Below are 19,670 nucleotides of genomic sequence, written 5' to 3' on the forward strand. Positions count from 1 at the left end.
GGTATATTTATGCTGTATTATTGCAACATTCCTGTTATATATTATTAAATTCAAATAATATTATACATCTGGGAAATGCTGCCGATATAAAACTGAGTTTGTGGTGAATGCGTATAGATAATGACATGAGCAGGAAAAGCAATACAATATGTTTTCTGTTCTCTGATAACTGGTAGGTTGTGCTTGAATACTTATCTTTCTAGAAAAATAATACACCCCTGTCAGCAAGCAGTGCCCCAATCTGGGCTGGGAATGAAGGTTCAAACCTCTGTCTAATTTCCTTTTTTGTTGTTTCCATATGAATCTTTTTTCTCTCTCAGAGAAAGATGACTATCTGGAGTTTCCTTATTTTTTTGCAGGAAGTCAAAGGGCTGTTGGCTTCCTCTCCCCTCCCTTCCTTCCTTTTTTTTCCGAAGGTACTCATCTGTAAAAAAAAAGAACGAAGTAATTCTGTTCCTGTTCTCCTTCTTGGGTAGCTTCAAACACTGGCACAATAAGTTCCTTCTTTTAATCAAATCGATGTGTGGCGGCTGTGTGGAGCAGGTAGACAGTTGTGTGCTCTGTACACATTAAGGAAACTCACTGGTAAGGTGCGCCAAGAAAGGCAAATTTGAGCTTTTGACATGTAAATTGACTGAAAGGTAATATCCTTATGATTTTTAGTCTAAGATAATGTAATACTTAAATGAATGCAATCAATTACAAAGATCTAAAATCTCATAGGATACATACAATGTCATAGAGCCGTTCATTAGTACAGTTTGTTTCTTCACTCGTAATTCTGTGGTTGTAAGATTATTATATTTTTAGAAAGAAAAAATATAGGAAGTTGCTATGAATACATGTGCTGAGTGACCAGTGGTAGATATTCTGATCTTCCTCCCACTGTGTATGTTTATTATTGTTCTGAAAAAGTTTGAGATCAAAATGTACAAATGATCAAACTTCCAGCAGAGCTTGCCTTCACATTCAGTCTCAGCTTTAAGTTTGCTCTTCAGAAAGATTATTTTTCACATGTTTAGAAATGAGACGGTGCCGACGGTTATGTTCAGTCAGCTGGCGTGTGACTCAAAATGTAGAACTATATTCTCCCAAAAAACTAACCTGTTCAAAATTTACTGATGTGTTACTTAATTTGAAAGTTCACATAAATCATCAGAATAATATCTATTAAAACATATTTGTATGTATTTGCTCTATTGTAGTTTTAATAGACTAATATTCAACTTGATAAATGTTGCTAGAAGATTTGGAATCGTCAGATTCTCCAACCTCTGGCATGGTGCTACACAAATGTCAATGACATTGATTATTGTAGGCAGCCAATAAAATATTGATATAATATGATCATCACATCGAGTAACAATAATAATATATCAATGGTTAAATCTGTGAAAAAAAACATATTTTTGAACAGTTTTAATCATTTTTTCTTGTCAAAAGCCTGCTTTTTAACTTTTAATAGTTCAGCAATTGTAGAGTAATTTTTAAATCAAAGTTTAAAAATGATCCGGAAGATCATCTGGCGGCTTCTGTCAGGTAGCAGGCTGCGAGGTCAAATACGATATTGTGTAAAATAGAACTGTGTGTTCTCCTGTTGCAGGTACCAAACTAATTGCATGAGACAATCTCACACACACACTTCAAATGCAGAAGGACAAACTGAAACTAAAAGTATAAAAAACGGGAACTGTTAATCCCTCTATCAGCACAAAAAGGTAAATTCCCAGGGAGAAATGAAAAAAATTGCAACAACAAAAACACAATCCTACCCCTATGCCAGTGAAGAGTATCATGTTTGAACCAGCAAAGAATCCAACTTGTTTTTCACTTCTCTATTTCAGTAATCCCTGACCAAACCGTTCACAGATTTCCACTGAATTACCCACCATCAACAATCACAACATTTTGAGGAGTTCATCCATAAATTTCCACAGGAGATTGTGCACAATGCCAGACACGGGTTTCCCCTCAATAAATCTAATTGGGTTGCATGCAGTCACCCAGCTTCAGTCGCAAATCTGATTAGAGTAGCATCTCTGATGAATACGCGCATTTATACAATCTTATTTTTTTAAACAGCTCCAACTCCACAATGTGCATCATTCCATATTTTGGATGATTTTCTGAGACCCGATCAGGTGGTCTATAGGCACAACTTCTCAATTTTCCTGCGTAAATTATGCACTGGTAATAACTAGAAAGTGGAGTCAAGGCCACAGTCAGAGCACCCATGATCTTATTGAATAGCAGAACAGGCTCAAGGAGTCAAATGGCCTTCTCATGCTCCTATTACTTCTGTTCTTCCGTTCTTACTCTTGACAACAATATTTGTGTGACAGGGAAAGAAAGGTTAGCATTTCCACATATCTACTGCAACTCAATTCTTATGTGTTAAACACACTTCCACTGAATAGCACTTAAATGAAATAACGGCAAAATGATGCATTGAAAAAGGGCTGTGTTGGGACCAGTGGAATAGCAGATCGCTCTTTCTGCTCTGCGACTTGAATTTAAAGTTAGCTCAGACTGGGAGAAAGCTTAATTGTTCTGTGGGGTGGCAGGTGTTGAAATGACAGTGCGTTAGTAATGAATATGTTCACATCTTTATATGAAATCCTTTTGTCTGCTTATTTTACTTTTCTTCTAAAATCCATTGGAGGCAATCTTACTTAAATAGATCAAAATAACAATGGTGGTGGAAATGGAAACTTCATACTGATAAAGTAAAGAATGATTTTGTGGGATAGAAACAGATTGTGACAACAACAACACCTTTTATTTATATAGCCCCTTTAACATGAAAACATCCCAAAGAGCTTTACAAAAGGCCATCAAACCAAAATTTAAGAGCAAGCCACATAAGGCAATATTAGGGAAGCCAAAAGCAACGAGGTAGATTTTAAGGAGCATGTTAAAAGAGGAATGAGAGACAGGGAGGTCGTGAGGTATGGGGAGGGAATTCCAGAGCTTAGGGCCTAGGCAACTGAAGACATGGTTACCAATAGTGGAGCAATCAAACTGGGAGATGCTCACGAGGCTAGAACTTGATGAGCACAGATGCAAATGAAGAGAGACATTAAAGCAGAAAGAGGAGAGAGTTAAGCACAAATAAAGGCAAGAGGCGCATTGTTGTCGTAGACTTATTTAGAGGGCATGACGGTTTGGCCATTTGCCAGGACAATGAAAGTTGAGTACAACTTCATTAGATAGCTGTGCTTAAATTCACCATAAATGACGATTGGTTTGAGAGATCCTTGAATGAAGGCACATTGATGGGACATAGTGTGGTGAGGGCATGTGTCTAGACAAGCATCCCAAACACCACTTTTTAGACTGTTGCACCTTTGCAAAATCACTGTCACATCTGCAGTGGCAGGATTATATTCTCCAGTGTTCAGCATTTCTCTCATTTTCTGCAATAGAGCTCTAAGGTTTGAAGGGATGCTCCAAATGTTCTTACAAAACTGATTGGCCATGTTATTATACACAATACCTTCAAGGGGCTGGGGTTGTTCGGAGGGCTGGAGGGATCCAGGTCAGGGTCGCTCCTTTGTGTCTGCGAGGCCTTCAAGCCATCTTTAAATATTGTGGCGGCCACAGCTGCAGCCTGTCTGTCCTACCAAACTCTCCCAGGATAGAGCTCTGCTGTGGCTTCTCTCATGGAAGACAATTTCACTTCCTTTGATTGTGGGAAGCCTCTAGCTTCACAGCTGAAGGCCATTTCAAATGAGGAATCAGCCTTGTTGATTGTGATAGCACTTCCCGCTCCTGAACTCGCAAGTGCCTCCTCGAAGGAACAGTTGACATGTCTGAGTGGACTGGATGTTCTGTAACCTTTGATGCCTGAACAGTGTGCCTGTATTCTAGGAGCGCCAGCACCGTAGAGGTAGCTGTCAACAATCAAACACTAGAATGTTGGGCTTCACCACTGAGAACGCACTTGCGGCCCGAGGGTAAGTGTCTGGAGGAGCAGAAGACAGCTTTGCACTGCCCTTAATGTTACTGGCAGAGGTCTGGGGTCTAGGGGTTCCTCATATGGCCTGGAGTGAGTGTGCAAAGCAGAGATTGTCAGCACAACTGACTCGCTGGATGGCACTCTGAGAGAAGGAGGGTCAGTCATGGTAAAGGTGGGGGAGGCCTGGGGGATTTGAGGGTCCCAGGATGGAAGCCGTATCTGAATGTCGGTCTCTGTCTCCAATTGCTTCCAGATGCAAATATGCCTGCTGGTGTTGATCCCGGGGAGTCTGCCCCTGATTAGCTTGTCACAGCCACGGTGGGCAGGCGCCAAAAAAGATAGCAAGGCCATTGCAGGCTACAGAAACGGGGCCGCCGCAAACCCTGAAGACTCGGCCACCCTGCAGGCTGAGGAGGGCCAGAATAGGAGGCCAGCGAGATGCCAAGATGTACAAGGGTCATTGGTCATTCCATGAGCTGATGGACAGCATATGCCACAGATGACTCCATCTCAACAGACAGATAGTGTGGCACCCCATGGAGGAGGAGGAAGAGGACGCCCACTTCCAGTGGCTATGAAGGTCACTACAGAACTAAACTTTTACACCACCAGGTCATTTCAGGGCTTGAACGGGGACACGTGTGGCATATCGCAACCTTCGGCCCGCAGGTGAATCCGGGAGGTGACAGATGCTCTGCATACCCGGGCATCAGACAATATCACCTCCAACCTGGACCAGGCCCGCCAAGATGCCTGGGCTGCAGGATTCGCCGTCATCGCCAACATGCCTCATCCAGGGGACCATCGATGGCATTTATGTCATCCTGCGAGCACTGGGGCATCATGGAGTGCCCTATATTAACATGAGGCGGTTCCACTTCCTGAATGTTCAGATCCTGTGTGGCCACCATGCAAGTGAGTGCCCGCTACCATTGGAGCATGCATGACAGCTTTCCCTGGGGCTTTTGGAGATCCTAGTGCCTTCGCGGACCACCCCAGAATGGTGGGTTGTCTCATGGGGTAACATGATACCCGCTGAAGTATTGGCTGATGATGCTGGTGCGGAGGCCTGAGGCCAAGGCAGAGACCCATTATAATTAGGCCCAGCTGTCCCTACCAGCAAAATAGCTTAATAGTAATTAGGCCCATGCCGCCACCCATGCTGTCACTGAGTGGTGCATCAGGCTGGTCAAAATGCAGTTCCGATGCCCGGACTGCTCTGGTGGGGCTCTACAATATACGTCCCCCAGAAGGTCTCCTGCTTTGCAGTGGTCTGCTGTGCCCTCTTCTGGGGCGGTGGGTGGTAGGGACAGGCAGGACTGATGTCATGAGAGAGGTGGTAGCCTAATCTTGCAGCTCGGTGGAGATAGTTCATCTTCTTCCTATATTGGATGACAGTCCTCCGAGTTATGTTGTCCGCACTCTCTGCAGCTGCCACTGCCTCACACGCCACATTTCTGACCCTGCTGCTGGTTCTCCGACCCCCTCAGGGGAACAGGGTACCCCGCCCCTCATCCACGGCGTCAAGAGGCCTGGCCAGGTCCTCATCCCCAAAGCAAAGAGCAGATCTCCATGCAGCCATCCTCGTGTCTTGACTGGGAATGAGTGCTGAGGGAACATTTAAAAGCAGCTCCCCCTTGTTAGTGGCAAGCAGCTGAGGCGTATGTCGGGCGAATCAGATGGTGAGTGAGCCAGACAAGGCGAGATTCACATGGGGGCTTATTTTTGGAACTAAGTGGAGGTGAATACAAGACGCGATCTCGTCATTGCAGCCGAAGCGAAAGATCCCACCAAACCTTGCCAAAATTATACTTTATTTTGGTTGAATTGCACCCTACATTTCTCCTTATTAAATTAAAAGCCTGCCGTATTTTTATTTTTTACAAATGTAATAATAATAATCTTTATTGTCACAAGTAGGCTTACATTGCAATGAAGTTACTGTGAAAAGCCCCTAGTCGCCCACATTCCGGCACCTGTTCGGGTACACAGAGGGAGAATTCAGAATGTCCAAATTACCTAACAGCACGTCTTTCAGGACTTGTGGGAGGAAGCCGGAGCACCCGGAGGAAACCCACGCAGACACGGGGAGAACATGCAGACTCCACACAGACAGTTACCCAGCCGGGAATTGAACCAGGGACCCTGGCGCTGTGAAGCCACAGTGCTAACCAGTGTGATACCGTGCTGCCCATGTACTACCTATGTTAAGTCAATGGTTAAAGATACCAAAAATTGTGAAGAGCTAGAATTTGTGCATTATTCAATCAGAGCTGCTAGTAGCTTTTGGACACAAGTCAATTTTGGGACTTTCTCTTTCTAGTGAATTCTTTCATCTCAAACAACATAAACAAATCAGGTTAAACTCTATCACAATCAAAGATGGAAAGAACCTTAATTGTGGAATTAAACTTATTACTATCACCAAGTATGGAAAACTCCCTTTTCCAAAGTATTTACTGTCATGATATTCAAACATACATCATAACACGTACATAATGATAGACAGACCAACGGACCAATTAGCACACATAACACGACAGCCAATCACAGACAAGAGCAGACACAGTATAAGACAAGAAACACGACACTTCCTGGGCAGTCCACCTGGAGACAGCACAGGGCCAGGACCTCATTAGCAAGACACTCACACAGTCACAACGTGCTGAGTACCAAGTCAGATGTGTAAATAGTTAGTTGGAATAAAACTGCGTTGTACCAATCGCAACCGTGTTGGTTCGTCTGTACCTCAGAGCACCCAACACCTCATGGTACCAGTGAGTGAATCGATACCTACCAGCAAATCTGCCATCCTGAGCCATGGACACCGGCAACAAACCGCAGCCGTTGCAAGTCGCTGGGAACCTGGGCACAAATTGGAAGCTCTTCAAGCAGCGATTCGAACTCTTCATGCAAGCCAATGGAAAACAGGGCACCTCAGACGAAACAAAGATTGCCATGCTCCTCACTACCGCAGGTCAGCACGCCATCGACGTATACAACTCCTTGGTGTTCGCGGAAGGCGAGAACAAATCTAAGTATGACACGGTCCTCCTCAAGATCGATAAGCACTTCAACGTTGAGGTCAATGAAAGCTTTGAGAGGTATGTCTTTCAGCAGCGCCTGCAAGGTAAGGATGAGCTCTTTCAGTCCTTCCTGACGCACCTCCGCAGACTCGCGCAGTCCTGCGGTTACGACACCACCTCAGAGTCCATGATCCGGGACCAGATCGTTTTTGGCGTTGCCTCCAGTGGTCTACGCCAGCAGCTTCTAAAAATTAAAGGCCTGACCTTAGCATCTGCACTTGAAGCCTGTGTCCTGCATGAAAATGCGACCAGCCGCTATGCCCAATTTCAGGCGACCGAATCGGCACGGAGGGGGTCCCACACGATCGAATCGGCAAGCCAGGCTGCCCACGAGGCCGAACGCATCCAGGCAATCGAGTTTCTCCCGGCCCGCGGCCCGGACGAGGGCGGCCATTTCACGCGCTTTTTAAGGCCTCCCGCGTTTGTGCGCGCCAAAACCTACGGCAACACTGAGGGGCGTGCTGCGCAGGCGCGCCCGACGCAAGACCGAACTGCGCATGCGCAGTGGCGTAACGAACGCCATGACGTCATGACGTGCAGCAACTGTGGAGCTGCACATTTAAAAGGGCAATGTCCTGCAAAAACCCGACAATGCCTACTCTGTGGCAAGATGGGCCACTACGCTGCCTACTGTCGAGCGGCTCAACCTGTGGATCTTCCACATCTCCGACAATCTCGCAGGAACGTGCGGACCACTCAGCCTCCACATCACGACATCCAAACCGACGACACAGATGACCAAGACGCCTTCAGGGTTGAGGTCATTGATGCGAACCGGGTCAACACCATCAATCCTGGCGATGAATGGAGTGCCACCCTGGCGGTCAACCCGAATTCGTCGCCCACCTACTAGACTGGACTTATGAGCCTGTTCACACGTCAAACTTTAGCAACTGCTGTTTTGTAACATGTCACTGTTTTATCGTTCCAGACCTCGTTTGATCGTTCCAAATTTCAACGTTGTTATTCTTTTGTTATGGTACAACCTCGTTAGCATGTCACACCTGACATCGCCCCTTGTATATAGTTAAGCCCCATGTACATGATGTAAATATTACGCACACACACCTTTAGCTGCACTCAGGACACATTTATATTTATAACCACGCAGGCACATAATCTTGTAAAAAAGGGGGGATGTCATGATATTCAAACATACATCATAACACATACATAATGATAGACAGACCAACGGACCAATTAGCACACATAACACGACAGCCAATCACAGACAAGAGCAGACACAGTATAAGACAAGAAACACGACACTTCCTGGGCAGTCCACCTGGAGACAGCACAGGGCCAGGACCTCATTAGCAAGACACTCACACAGTCACAACGTGCTGAGTACCAAGTCAGATGTATAAATAGTTAGTTGGAATAAAACTGCATTGTACCAATCGCAACCGTGTTGGTTCGTCTGTACCTCAGAGCACCCAACACCTCATTCAGTTGTGAGGAACAGATTATCTACTCTAAGATTCATGGGGCAATGTTTAAAGTGTGTTATCATTGTGCAGACTTGCCTGGTGGTAGTACACAGTGTAAATTTGGGTAATTTCAAATCCTTTAAATTATTGATCAGAAAAGCATGTATTACACCAGCCTGGGTTTCTGATAGACCAGTGGTAAGACTCGCCAACAGCAGCACAGAGTCAGACGATGTCCGCTCTGTTGTCAATGACATTGTGCAATTTGTAAACAAGAGAAGCAGGTCAGACAAGCCAGCTGATGTTAGCTTCTGTGGAGCCTGGCTGGGAACAAAATTATTGCCTTTGTTGACAATTTGATTACGCAAAATTTGAAAATCACTCCATGTTAGCCTAGCCCTAGATCCAAATCAAGGTAATTCATGAAGGCCCCATCTTCTCAAACTTGCCCCTTGCCTGAGGTGTGGTGACCCTCAGGTTAAATCACCACCGGTCAGCTCTCCCACTCAAAGGGGAAAGCAGCCTAAGGTCATCTGGGACGATGGCGATCAAATCATTGCTGTTCACAGTGAACAGGTGTGGTCTCAGAAAAGAACTCGGTGGAAACCCACCACTCACTTGCAACGATCTGAGAAATGCCTCTTAAGTCCTCTTCTGTTTCTTCTCTTCTAACCAATTTATAATAGTTTGCATGCCCACTCTCCAGTTCCATTACACTTACACTGCTCTAATAGCTTTCTCTGTGATATCTTATCAAAACCATTCTGATAAATCACACACACCCGTCCACTAAACCTGTCCCAAAGAACTTTATCAGCCGTTTTAAGCACAATTTTTCTGTTAGTTGCTTTTAGTTATTTTCATTTTGACTTGGATACTTACTTATAGATTCCAATCTTTTCCATTGCTAATTTGTTAAGCTAACATCCTTTAATTATTGAAACAAATATAATTGGATGGCACAGAGGGGTGCTCCATTCGGCCCATCGAGCATGTCCCAGCTCTTTTGAAGACTAATTCAATTAGTCCCACTCCTCTGCTCTTCCACATATCCAAACTTCTTTTTTCTCCCTCAAATACTTATCCAATTCCCTTTTGAAGGTTACTAATGAATTTGTATTTTACACACGATCATGCAGCAAACTGCACGTTTTCATCACTCGCTGCATAAAACAATATTTCCTCATGTTGTTTCTGGTTTGTCAGTCATCTTCAATCTATGCTCTCTGGTTCGTGATCCATGAGCCATTGGAATTAATTACTTACTCTACTTAAGTCCTTCACAATTTTAAACATCACTACCAAATCTCCTCTCACCATCTGTGCTCCAAGGAGAACAGCCTCTGCTTCTTAATTCTGTCCTTGTCTTCCTGGGACCGTCCCAGTAAATCTCTTCCAGACCCTCTCCAAAGCCTTCACACCCTTCATTCAGTATGATGTTCCGGATTAGACATTTAACTCCAGTTGGAACTGAACAAGTTTTTTGTACAGAAATAATGGCGCTAAAATTCCAATTGAGTTTTACCAGTCATCCTCTGTGACTCCATTGCAATTTTCATGAATATGTGTTAAGAAAACAGACACTTATGTCATTTCTTTGGGGGTTCTGCTTGTCCTCCATTCAGAGTTGCATCTGGAGTGTTGAAAACCCCACAGAATTTCACAGTCTATACGTTCCACATTCCTCCTTTAGTTGAATTCCAGGTGTGCTTCTTAACAGGTACCACAACAAAATCAAAGTTAAATGCCCCAATATGACTAGGTATATATGTTTCACTAATGCAAAGCAATATCATGGTGAATTTGCAGTGAGTGCTCTCTCTCTGAAGCCTTACTTTTCTTATAGTTCGATAACTGATGTCTTATTCAGTTTTTATAGTTTCACATAGTTCAGGGTGGAAATCATTTTTCTAATTTTCCCCTTTAATTGTTTCTGTCTTTGCACCCTTTTGCTACTGATTCATCAAACATTAGAGACAATTTATTACTTCTCACCTGACCATAATCTTTTATAATCATGAATACTTGTATCAGGGTGGCTTGTGCGACAGTAGATAGCATCCCTGCCTCTGAATTGAAGTCAGGGAAGGTTTCACCATTACAAGCTGATTATCAACTTGAAAATCCTTCCAGCAAGCTATGGAGAAGAGAGAAAAGTGTGGGTTTTGTTTGCCTCAAACATCTCTAGAAACTGAGAGTTTCTAACACGTGTATCAGGTCAATACTTTATTTTCTCAACTTTCGCTCACAGCAGAAGAAATGACCAAAGTGATGGTTGTGGAACTTGAAAAACAGTTCACAAAGCACATGGAAGCGATGAAGAAGGAGATGGGGGCGGTATTGAAAGTGCTGGTGGAGGAGGCGATTGCCCCGGTGAGGGCGGCGGTATCAAGCGCAGCAGCGGAGGTGCGGGAGCAAGGTGAGACACTGAAGGAAGTGGAAGAAGTATTATCGCAGCACAGTGACCAACTCACCTCGATGAGGAAGGAGTTGCGGAAGGTGACAGAGACCAACAAGGGTCTGCGAGCCAAAATGGAAGACCTGGAAAACAGATCCATGCGGCAGAATCTGAGGATCGTGGGTCTGCCCGAAGGGGTGGAAGGCCCAAGGCCGACGGAGTATTTTGCCACAATGTTGGCGGAGCTTTGGGGGAGGGGGGAATGATCCCTCGCGATACGAACTGGATCGGGCTCATCGGTCATGGAGGCCTATACCAAAGGCGAGTGAGCCGCCAAGAGTAGTAACTGTGTGTTTCCGTAGGTACAGCATGAAGGAGAAGGTGCTGTGCTGGGCAAAGCAGAAGCGGGTGGTGCAGTGGGCTGGAGCTGGTGTACGCATATACCAGGACTTTACGTGGAGCTGTGCCAGAATTGAGAAATGGGACGTAGAGCGGGTTGTGTACCGATGTAGCCTCATGTAACTTTATTTTGTCACTGCGTGTTGGTGTATGTACTAAATGAGTCGACGCTGTATATTTGGATGAAGGAATAGTTGGGACTTTCATCTGCAATGATGGTTCTTTGGGGCTTGGGAGTGTCTGCTGGGGTTGTGTGCGAAAGGGGATTTCTTGGTTTTCCTGGGACCGGGCAAGGGGGAAGGAGACCCAGGCGGGGCCCTCCATGCTGGCTGGTTTAAGCCAGCCAGTGAACGGGAGTGAGGTGAGGGGAGGGGCTGTGGCCATTGGAGCCTGGTGCAACAGGTTTTGGTGAGTCTAGCCGGGGTGAAAAGTTGGGGGAAGGAACCGAGGTTGGGGGGAGGAGTTTACAAGAGGAAGTGGAGGGGAGGAGTGTGGGAGGGGGGGTGGGGAGTTGTCTACAATTTATGGGTGCCATTCATGGTACTCTTTTGGGGATTGGATGGCATTGAATATTAGGGGGGGTTGAGGGGGGGTGGACTGTATGTGTCAGCGGTGACCAGTGGCGATTCCTGATTCCTTTTTCTTTTTTCCTTTTTTCCTCCTTGGGAGGTTTAGTTTTATTTGATGCTTATATTGTCAGGTGGGAGCAACACGGTGGCGCAGTGGGTTAGCCCTGTTGCCTCACGGCGCCGAGGTCCCAGGTTCGATCCCGGCTCTGGGCCACTGTCCGTGTGAAGTTTGCACATTCTCCCCGTGTTTGCGTGGGTTTCACCCCCACAACCCAAAGATGTGCAGGTTAGGTCGATTGACCACGCTAAATTGCCCCTTAATTGGAAAAAAATGAATTGGGTACTCTAAAAAAGTAAAAAACATATATATTTATTGTCAGGTGGGCCATTATTTGGGGGAGGGTGGGAGGATGGGATCGTTGTTGTTGGTAGGGGGATTGACATTGTATTCATTACCATTTAGCTATGAGGAGCGATTGAATAAACTCGGTTTGTTCTCACTGGAACGAAGGAGGTTGAGGGGCGACCTGATAGAGGTATACAAAATTATGAGGGGCATAGACAGAGTGGATAGTCAGAGGCTTTTCCCCAGGGTAGAGGGGTCAATTACTAGGGGGCATAGGTTTAAGGTGAGAGGGGCAAGGTTTAGAGTAGATGTACGAGGCAAGTTTTTTACGCAGAGGGTAGTGGGTGCCTGGAACTCGCTACCGGAGGAGGTAGTGGAAGCAGGGACGATAGGGACATTTAAGGGGCATCTTGACAAATATAGGAATAGGATGGGAATAGAAGGATACGGACCCAGGAAGTGTAGAAGATTGTAGTTTAGTCGGGCAGTATGGTCGGCACGGGCTTGGAGGGCCGAAGGGCCTGTTCCTGTGCTGTACATTTCTTTGTTCTTTGTTGTTCTTATTTACTGTTTGTTGGTGGGGGGGGTAAATTCTGAAGAAAATGTGAAAATGGAGAATAAAAATATTTTTCAAAAAAAATTATTATTTAAAGAATTTTTAGAAGAGACAATACTTGAAAATTATTATGCAAGCTGTACCTGTAATGCATATTTCTAATGTTACTTCTGCGGCCAGCAGAAGCACCCTCGCCAATGCTGCCCGGCCCGCGCTGCCCTTTGCAAGACTTGCGGCAAAAAGGGGCACTTCGTCGCGGTGTGCCAGGCCCGTGCAGTCGCCGCTATCGCCCCCACCCCCCTAGCCTACACACAATGGGCGCCACCATCTTCATCTCCCCGGACCATGCGCAGCCCGTGGGCACCGCCATCTTCACCTCCCGGGGCCACGCACGGCCTGTGGGCACCGCCATCTTCTCCCCCTCAGTCAGTCCACGTGCGACCCATGGGCGCCGCCATTTTGTCCCCCGCAGGATCTTCAGGCGCCGCCATCTTGTCTCCCCGACAGGACATGGAAACCGACAGCATTCCAGGACCTGGGCCCCCCAGGCTCCCAGCATCCGACATCAGCGGCGACCAACCACGACTCACCTCAGTGACGATCGACCAGTCTGGTCCGCACAAGCTGGCCACCGCATCGACCAGTGTGAAAATCAACGGCCACGTGACCTCTTGCCTGCTGGACCCCGGGAGCACCGAAAGCTTCATACACCCGGATACGGTAAGGCGCTGCTCTCTCGCGGTACACCCCGCCAACCAAAGAATTTCCCTGGCCTCCGGATCCCATTCCGTCGCAATCCGGGGGTTCTGCACGGTCACACTCACGGTCCAGGGCGTAGAATTCAGCGGCTTCCGCCTCTACGTCCTCCCTAACCTCTGCGCTGCCCTACTACTCGACCTGGACTTCCAGTGTAACCTCCAGAGCCTAACCCTCAAATTCGGCGGGCCCCTACCACCCCTCACTGTGTGCGGCCTTGAGACCCTAAAGGTCAATCCACCTTCCCTCTTCGCCAATCTAACCCCGGATTGCAAACCCGTCGCCATCAGGAGCAGACGGTACAGCACCCAGGACAGGACCTTCATCAGGTCCGAGGTCCAGTGGCTGCTGCGGGAGGGCATTATCGAGGCCAGCAACAGCCCCTGGAGAGCCCAAGTGGTCGTCGTTAAAACTGGGGAGAAACACAGAATGGTCGTGGCCTACAGCCAGACCATCAATCGGTACACGCAGCTCGGTGCGTACCCCCTCCCACGCATATCTGATATGGTCAATCAGATTGCACAATACCGGGTCTTCTCAATGGTAGACCTCAAATCCGCCTACCACCAGCTCCCCATTCGTAAATCAGACCGTCCATACACTGCTTTCGAGGCAGACAGTCGTTTCTATCACTTCCTCAGGGTTCCCTTCGACGTCACTAACGGGGTCTCGGTCTTCCAAAGGGGAGATGGACCGAATGGTCGACCGGTACGGTTTGCGGGCCACCTTCCCGTACCTAGACAACGTCACCATCTGCGGCCATGACCAGCAGGACCACGATGCCAACCTTGCCAAATTTCTCCACACCGCCACTCTTCTCAACCTGACCTACAACAAGGAGAAGTGCGTGTTTAGCATGACCCGATTAGCCATACTCGGCTATGTGGTCCAGAATGGAGTTCTGGGGCCCGATCCCGACCGCATGCCCCCCCTCATGGAGTTTCCCCCTCCCCCACTGCCCCAAGGCCCCCAAACGCTGCCTGGGGTTCTTCTCGTACTACACCCAGTGGTTCCCAAACTATGCGGACAAGGCCCGCCCACTTATTCAGTCTACCCATTTTCCCCTGACGGCCAAGGCACAGCAGGCCTTCGCCCGTATGAGAGCCGATATCGCCAAGGCCGGGATGCACGCAGGAGATGAGACACTGCCCTTTCAAGTAGAGAGCGATGCATTGGACGTCACCCTAGCTGCCACCCTCAATCAGGCAGGCAGACCTGTGGCATTCTTTACCCGCACCCTTCATGCCTCGGAAATTCAGCACTCATCCGTCAAAAAAGAAGCCCAAGCTATTGTTGAAGCTGTGCGGCATTGGAGGCATTACCTGGCCGGCAGGAGATTCACTCTCCTCATTGACCAATGATCGGTAGCCTTCATGTTCAATAACACACAGCGGGGCAAGATCAAAAACGATAAAATGTTCAGGTGGAGGATTGAGCTTTCCACCTATAATTACAAGATTTTGTATCGCCCCGGCAAACTCAACGAGCCCCCAGACGCCCTATCCCGAGGTACATGTGCCAGCGCACAAGTAGACCGACTCTGGGCCCTGCACAAAAGCCTTTGTCACCCAGGAGTCACACGGTTGTACCATTTCATAAAGGCCCGCAACCTGCCCTACTCCGTGGAGGAAGTACGGACAATCACCAGGGACTGTCAGGTCTGTGCGCAGTACAAGCCTCACTTCTACCGGCCGGACCGTGCATGCCTGTTGAAGGCTTCCCGCCCCTTTGAACGCCTCAGCGTGGATTTCAAAGGGCACATCCCCTCCACCGACCGAAACACGTATATTCTCAGTGTGGTCGATGAGTACTCCAGGTTCCCCTTCACCATCCCATGTCCCGACATGACGTCTGCCACCGTCATCAAAGCCCTAAACACAACCTTCGCTCTGTTCGGTTTCCCCGCCCATATCCACAGTGACAGGGGATCCTCATTCATGAGCGATGAACTGCATCAGTTCCTGCTCAGCAGAGGTATCGCCTCCAGCAGGACGCCCAGCTATAACCCCCGGGAAAATGGGCAGGTAGAGAGGGAGAACGGGAGTGCATGGAGCGCCGTCCAACTGGCCCTACGGTCCAGAAACCTCTCAGCCTCTCGCTGGCAGGAGGTCCTCCCTGATGCACTCCACTCCATTCGGTCACTGCTGTGCACCGCTACTAACAACACACCCCATGAACGCCTTTTTGCCTTCCCCAGGAAGTCCACATCCGGGGTGTCACTCCCGACTTGGCTCGCAGCTCCAGGACCAGTCCTGCTCCATAGGCACGTCCGCCTCCACAAGGCGGACCCGTTGGTGGAAAGGGTGCAATTGCTCCATTCCAACCCCCAGCATGCCTACATGGCGTACCCCAACAGCCACCAAGATACGGTCTCCCTCAGGGACCTGGCACCAGCAGGTTCCACACACACACACCTCTCCGGCCCGGCACCACCCTCCCCTCCCCCGGCGCTCCCAGCATTAACCCCACCAGGACCATCCGTCCTTCCCCTACCCACGCCCGAGGATGAAGAGGATTTCGGCACGCTCCCGGAGTCACCGAACATCAGGCCAGCATCGACATCGCTGCCACCGCTACGTCGCTCCCAGCGGAACATCAAGGCACCAGACTGGTTAAATCTCTAACTGGCACCGGACTTCAAAAGACATTTTTTTCTGATCAAATACTGTAAATATAAATTCATTGCTGTATATAGTTCTCCACCACCCCTGCCGGACTCAATTTTAACAGGGGGTGAATGTGGTAAACCACTGTTGCACCTGTTTTAGGTGATATGAGGTAGGACCTGTACTACGGGTTCGCCGGTAGTCCCTGCCTGCTGGCTCTGCCCAGTAGGTGGAGTATAAATCTGCGTGTCCTCCATTCAGCAGTCATTTTGCCAGCTGCTGTGGGAGGCCACACATCTTAGAGCAATAAAGCCTCAGTTGTATCCAACTCTAGTCTTTGTTCAATTGATTGTGCCTCAACTGTGAGTAAAGTATCTGCAACATTACTGTTATATATTCAGTAGGTCTTACAAAGAGGTTCTGAGTCATGAATGGACTCATTAAGTATTTATTGTTAACACATAATTATGTACATACATAGAGGGTGCTCCATGCTTGTCTCTACACAGGTCTCTGTCCATCGACAACTGACCCTAGTCTCCAGTCATGTGTCTCTTTACATCACACTGTGGATGGTACTGTATCCCAGTCCCACATTAACCTCTGCAATGCCACATCCCCCACTACTATAATCGCAACAGTGGTGATGCTTCATAAGTACGCCATTGGCTGTAAAGCACCTTTGGACATCTTGAGGTTACAGAAGGTGCTATGTTAATGCAAGTTTGTTCTTTTATTTTCAATGCAGAAATTCTCTCAGTTTGATTAAATCAACAGCTGCGATTATGTATTTCTAATCTCTCCAAAAAATCTAGAAGCATGTTTTAGAAAGAGGATTTGATTTTCTGGCACTGATTAGGCAAGCACATTCCAAGAGCAAGAGTTAGAGTCCAGAATTATTCATAAAAGGCATGACATAGTGCCCTGGGGTTACACAAATGTAATGTCAACATTATCCCGGCAAAATTGGATTAACCAGTTTAAAAGACTGGGAATTTAAAACCTCAGTGAACTATGCCCAAAACCACTTGTGCTCATGTTTTCCATTATGCTGGTTCAAGATACAATTCAGCCAGAGCATGCCAAGCCCAACATTTGGCCAGTCCCAGTTCAACACTATGAGATTCCACCAATTGTGCTCTCCTCGTATTGTGTTCATATTCTGTTTTTTAAAATATTTGTATTCTCCTTTTTCACATTTTCTCCAAATTTACACCCAACAACAATAAACAATAATCAGTAACAAATATGTCAATCCCCACATCAATAACAACGATCCCATCCTCCCACCAAACCCCAAACATTAGCCCGCATGTTCACACAAACAAATGACAAAAAGGAATCAAGAATCACCCATAGTCACCATCAACACACACCACCCCTCCCCAACTAATGTTCGATGTATTCCAGTTCTTGAAAGTGCATAATGAATAACGCCCATGAATTGTAGATCCCCTCCATTATTCCCTTCTGTTCAAACCATTCCCAGATTGGCAGTGCCAAGATGCCACAGTGCCATGTTGCCCATGCCAGGGGCCGGGCCTGGTGTGGCCTTGCCCTTAAGAAGTGGGGTGAGGGGAGATCAAAGACCCCAGAAGAGGTAAGTTGGGTGAAGTGGAGGAGTCCTCAGGCTGAAGGGGGTCAAAAGATTGGGCTGCCTTTAAAAATGGCATCTCAATCCACGAGTCTCCGTTATAGGTCTCTCTTTTGAGGGCCTCTGTTATTGGTATCTCTGGTAGGCAACTCTGTTATGGTGGTCTCTGGTGGGGGTCTCGGGTGTGGGTCACCCTTTAAATTATGTCCCCTTAGTTGAATGTTCAATAATGAGGGGGCATAATTTTAAGGTGAGGAACAAATGGTTTAGAGGGAATTTGAGGAAAACAAACCTTCATCCAGACAGTGGTGGGAGTCTGGAATGCACTGCACTGCCTGGAAGGGTAGTAGAGGCAGGAAACCTCACAACTTTTAAAAAGTATGTGAATGAGCACTTGAAATGCCTTTACATTCAAGGCTGTGACCCAAGTGCTGGAAAGTGGGATTACTGCAGATTTAGTGTAGTTTTGACAGTGCAGACCTGATGGACCGAAGGGTCTCTTCTGTAATGATAACAATGACTCTATAACCATGAGCTTTTATTTTCCACAATAACCTTTGATGTGGCACCTTATCAAATGTTTCTGGAAATCTATGTACAGTACATCTACTAGTTCCCTTTATCCACAGCACATGTTACTCCTTCAAAGAACTCTAAAAAATTGGTTAAATGTGATTTCTCTCTTACACGTTGACTCTGCCTGATTACCTTGAATTTATCTAAGTGCCCCACTATAACATCTTTAATAATAGCTTCTAAAACTTTCCCTCTAACAAATGCTAACTGGTCCATAGTTTCCCACTTTCTCTCTCAGTGGTTTCACTGCCTCTTAATCACAGCAAAAAGCACTTAGCTCCTTTTGATGTGGCAAGTAGTTGTCAATCATAGCAAAAGTGTTATTAAACATTGTGGTTAGCACCAAAGCAGGGTGCTTCAAGCATGAAGGGATAGATAGATAAACAATCCACAAAGCACCTGTCTCTGGACTAATAAAACTGTCAATCAGTGGCTAGTGAAATGTATTGTTGTGTGAAATTGAATGGAAGTGTTGAATTTCAATGGTTGTCAAGGGATTTGAAGCCCTTTCAAGTGTACTTGGCTTTTGAGGACGACTCTGACACTTGTAACAGCTGCTGCTTTAAACACATTTGTCTGACTCATCAACTAACTCACTGGCCACTTATTTTAAGACCCTAAGATGAAATCCTTCAAGACACGAGAATTTGTCAACCTGCAGTTGCAAAGATTTGTTCAATATCACTTCCATGATGATTGAAATTTTCTTGAGTTCCTCCCCTTTTCCAATTCCTAATTTATAACTATTTTTGGGATGTTACTTGTATCCTCTATAGTGAAGACTGATGAAACATACCTGTTCTATTCATCTGCCATCTCCTTATTTTCCGTTATTAATTCCCCAGACTCACATTCTATAGGATCAACACTCACTTTGTGAACTCTTTTTTAATTTAAATATCTATAGAAACTCTTACTATCTGTCTTTATAGTTCTACAGTAAGAAGTCTTATCACACCAGGTTAAAGTCCAACAGGTTTGTTTCAAATCACTAGCTTTCGGAGCACTGCTCCTTCCTTGGGTGAATGATTCACCTGAGGAAGGAGCAGCGCTCCGAAAGCTAATAATTTGAAACAAACCTGTTGGACTTTAACCTGGTGTTGTAAGACTTCTTACTGTGCTCACCCCAGTCCAACGCCGGCATCTCCACATCATTTATAGTTCTAGCTAGCTCCAGAACGTGCTGCTCCAAGAATCTATCCTGAATACATTCTATGAATTCCTCATCCAGGCTGCCTGTGCCGATCTGATTTAACCAGGCTATGTGTAGATTAATGGGGGCCTGGCTGCTGAGGGCATTTTTAAATTGAAAAGTTTAAAAGGCGGAGAGAATGTGTCTCAAAATGGAGGTGGGAAAAGCGGCAAGGGAGTTGGCGGGCTACACACCGCTTTTCCC

The 19,670-nt window shown here is 46.7% G+C and overlaps 1 protein-coding gene across 3 annotated transcripts in view; it reads left to right on the top strand.

Moving 5' to 3' along the window:
• The first annotated feature begins 475 nt into the window (after window positions 1–475).
• znf366 (zinc finger protein 366) overlaps window positions 476–19,670 on the top strand; it is a 79,669-nt gene continuing 60,474 nt past the window's right edge. The window contains exon 1 of one of the 3 annotated variants that reach the window (XM_072516137.1): window positions 476–585. The gene's annotated coding sequence lies outside the window, so the exon portion shown is untranslated. Of the gene's footprint in view, window positions 642–19,670 lie in introns of all 3 variants that reach the window. The other 2 variants (XM_072516138.1, XM_072516139.1) reach the window with 2 other exon arrangements.

This window comes from Scyliorhinus torazame, chromosome 9 (genome assembly GCF_047496885.1).
Source record: "Scyliorhinus torazame isolate Kashiwa2021f chromosome 9, sScyTor2.1, whole genome shotgun sequence".
Taxonomy (NCBI): Eukaryota; Metazoa; Chordata; class Chondrichthyes; order Carcharhiniformes; family Scyliorhinidae; genus Scyliorhinus; species Scyliorhinus torazame.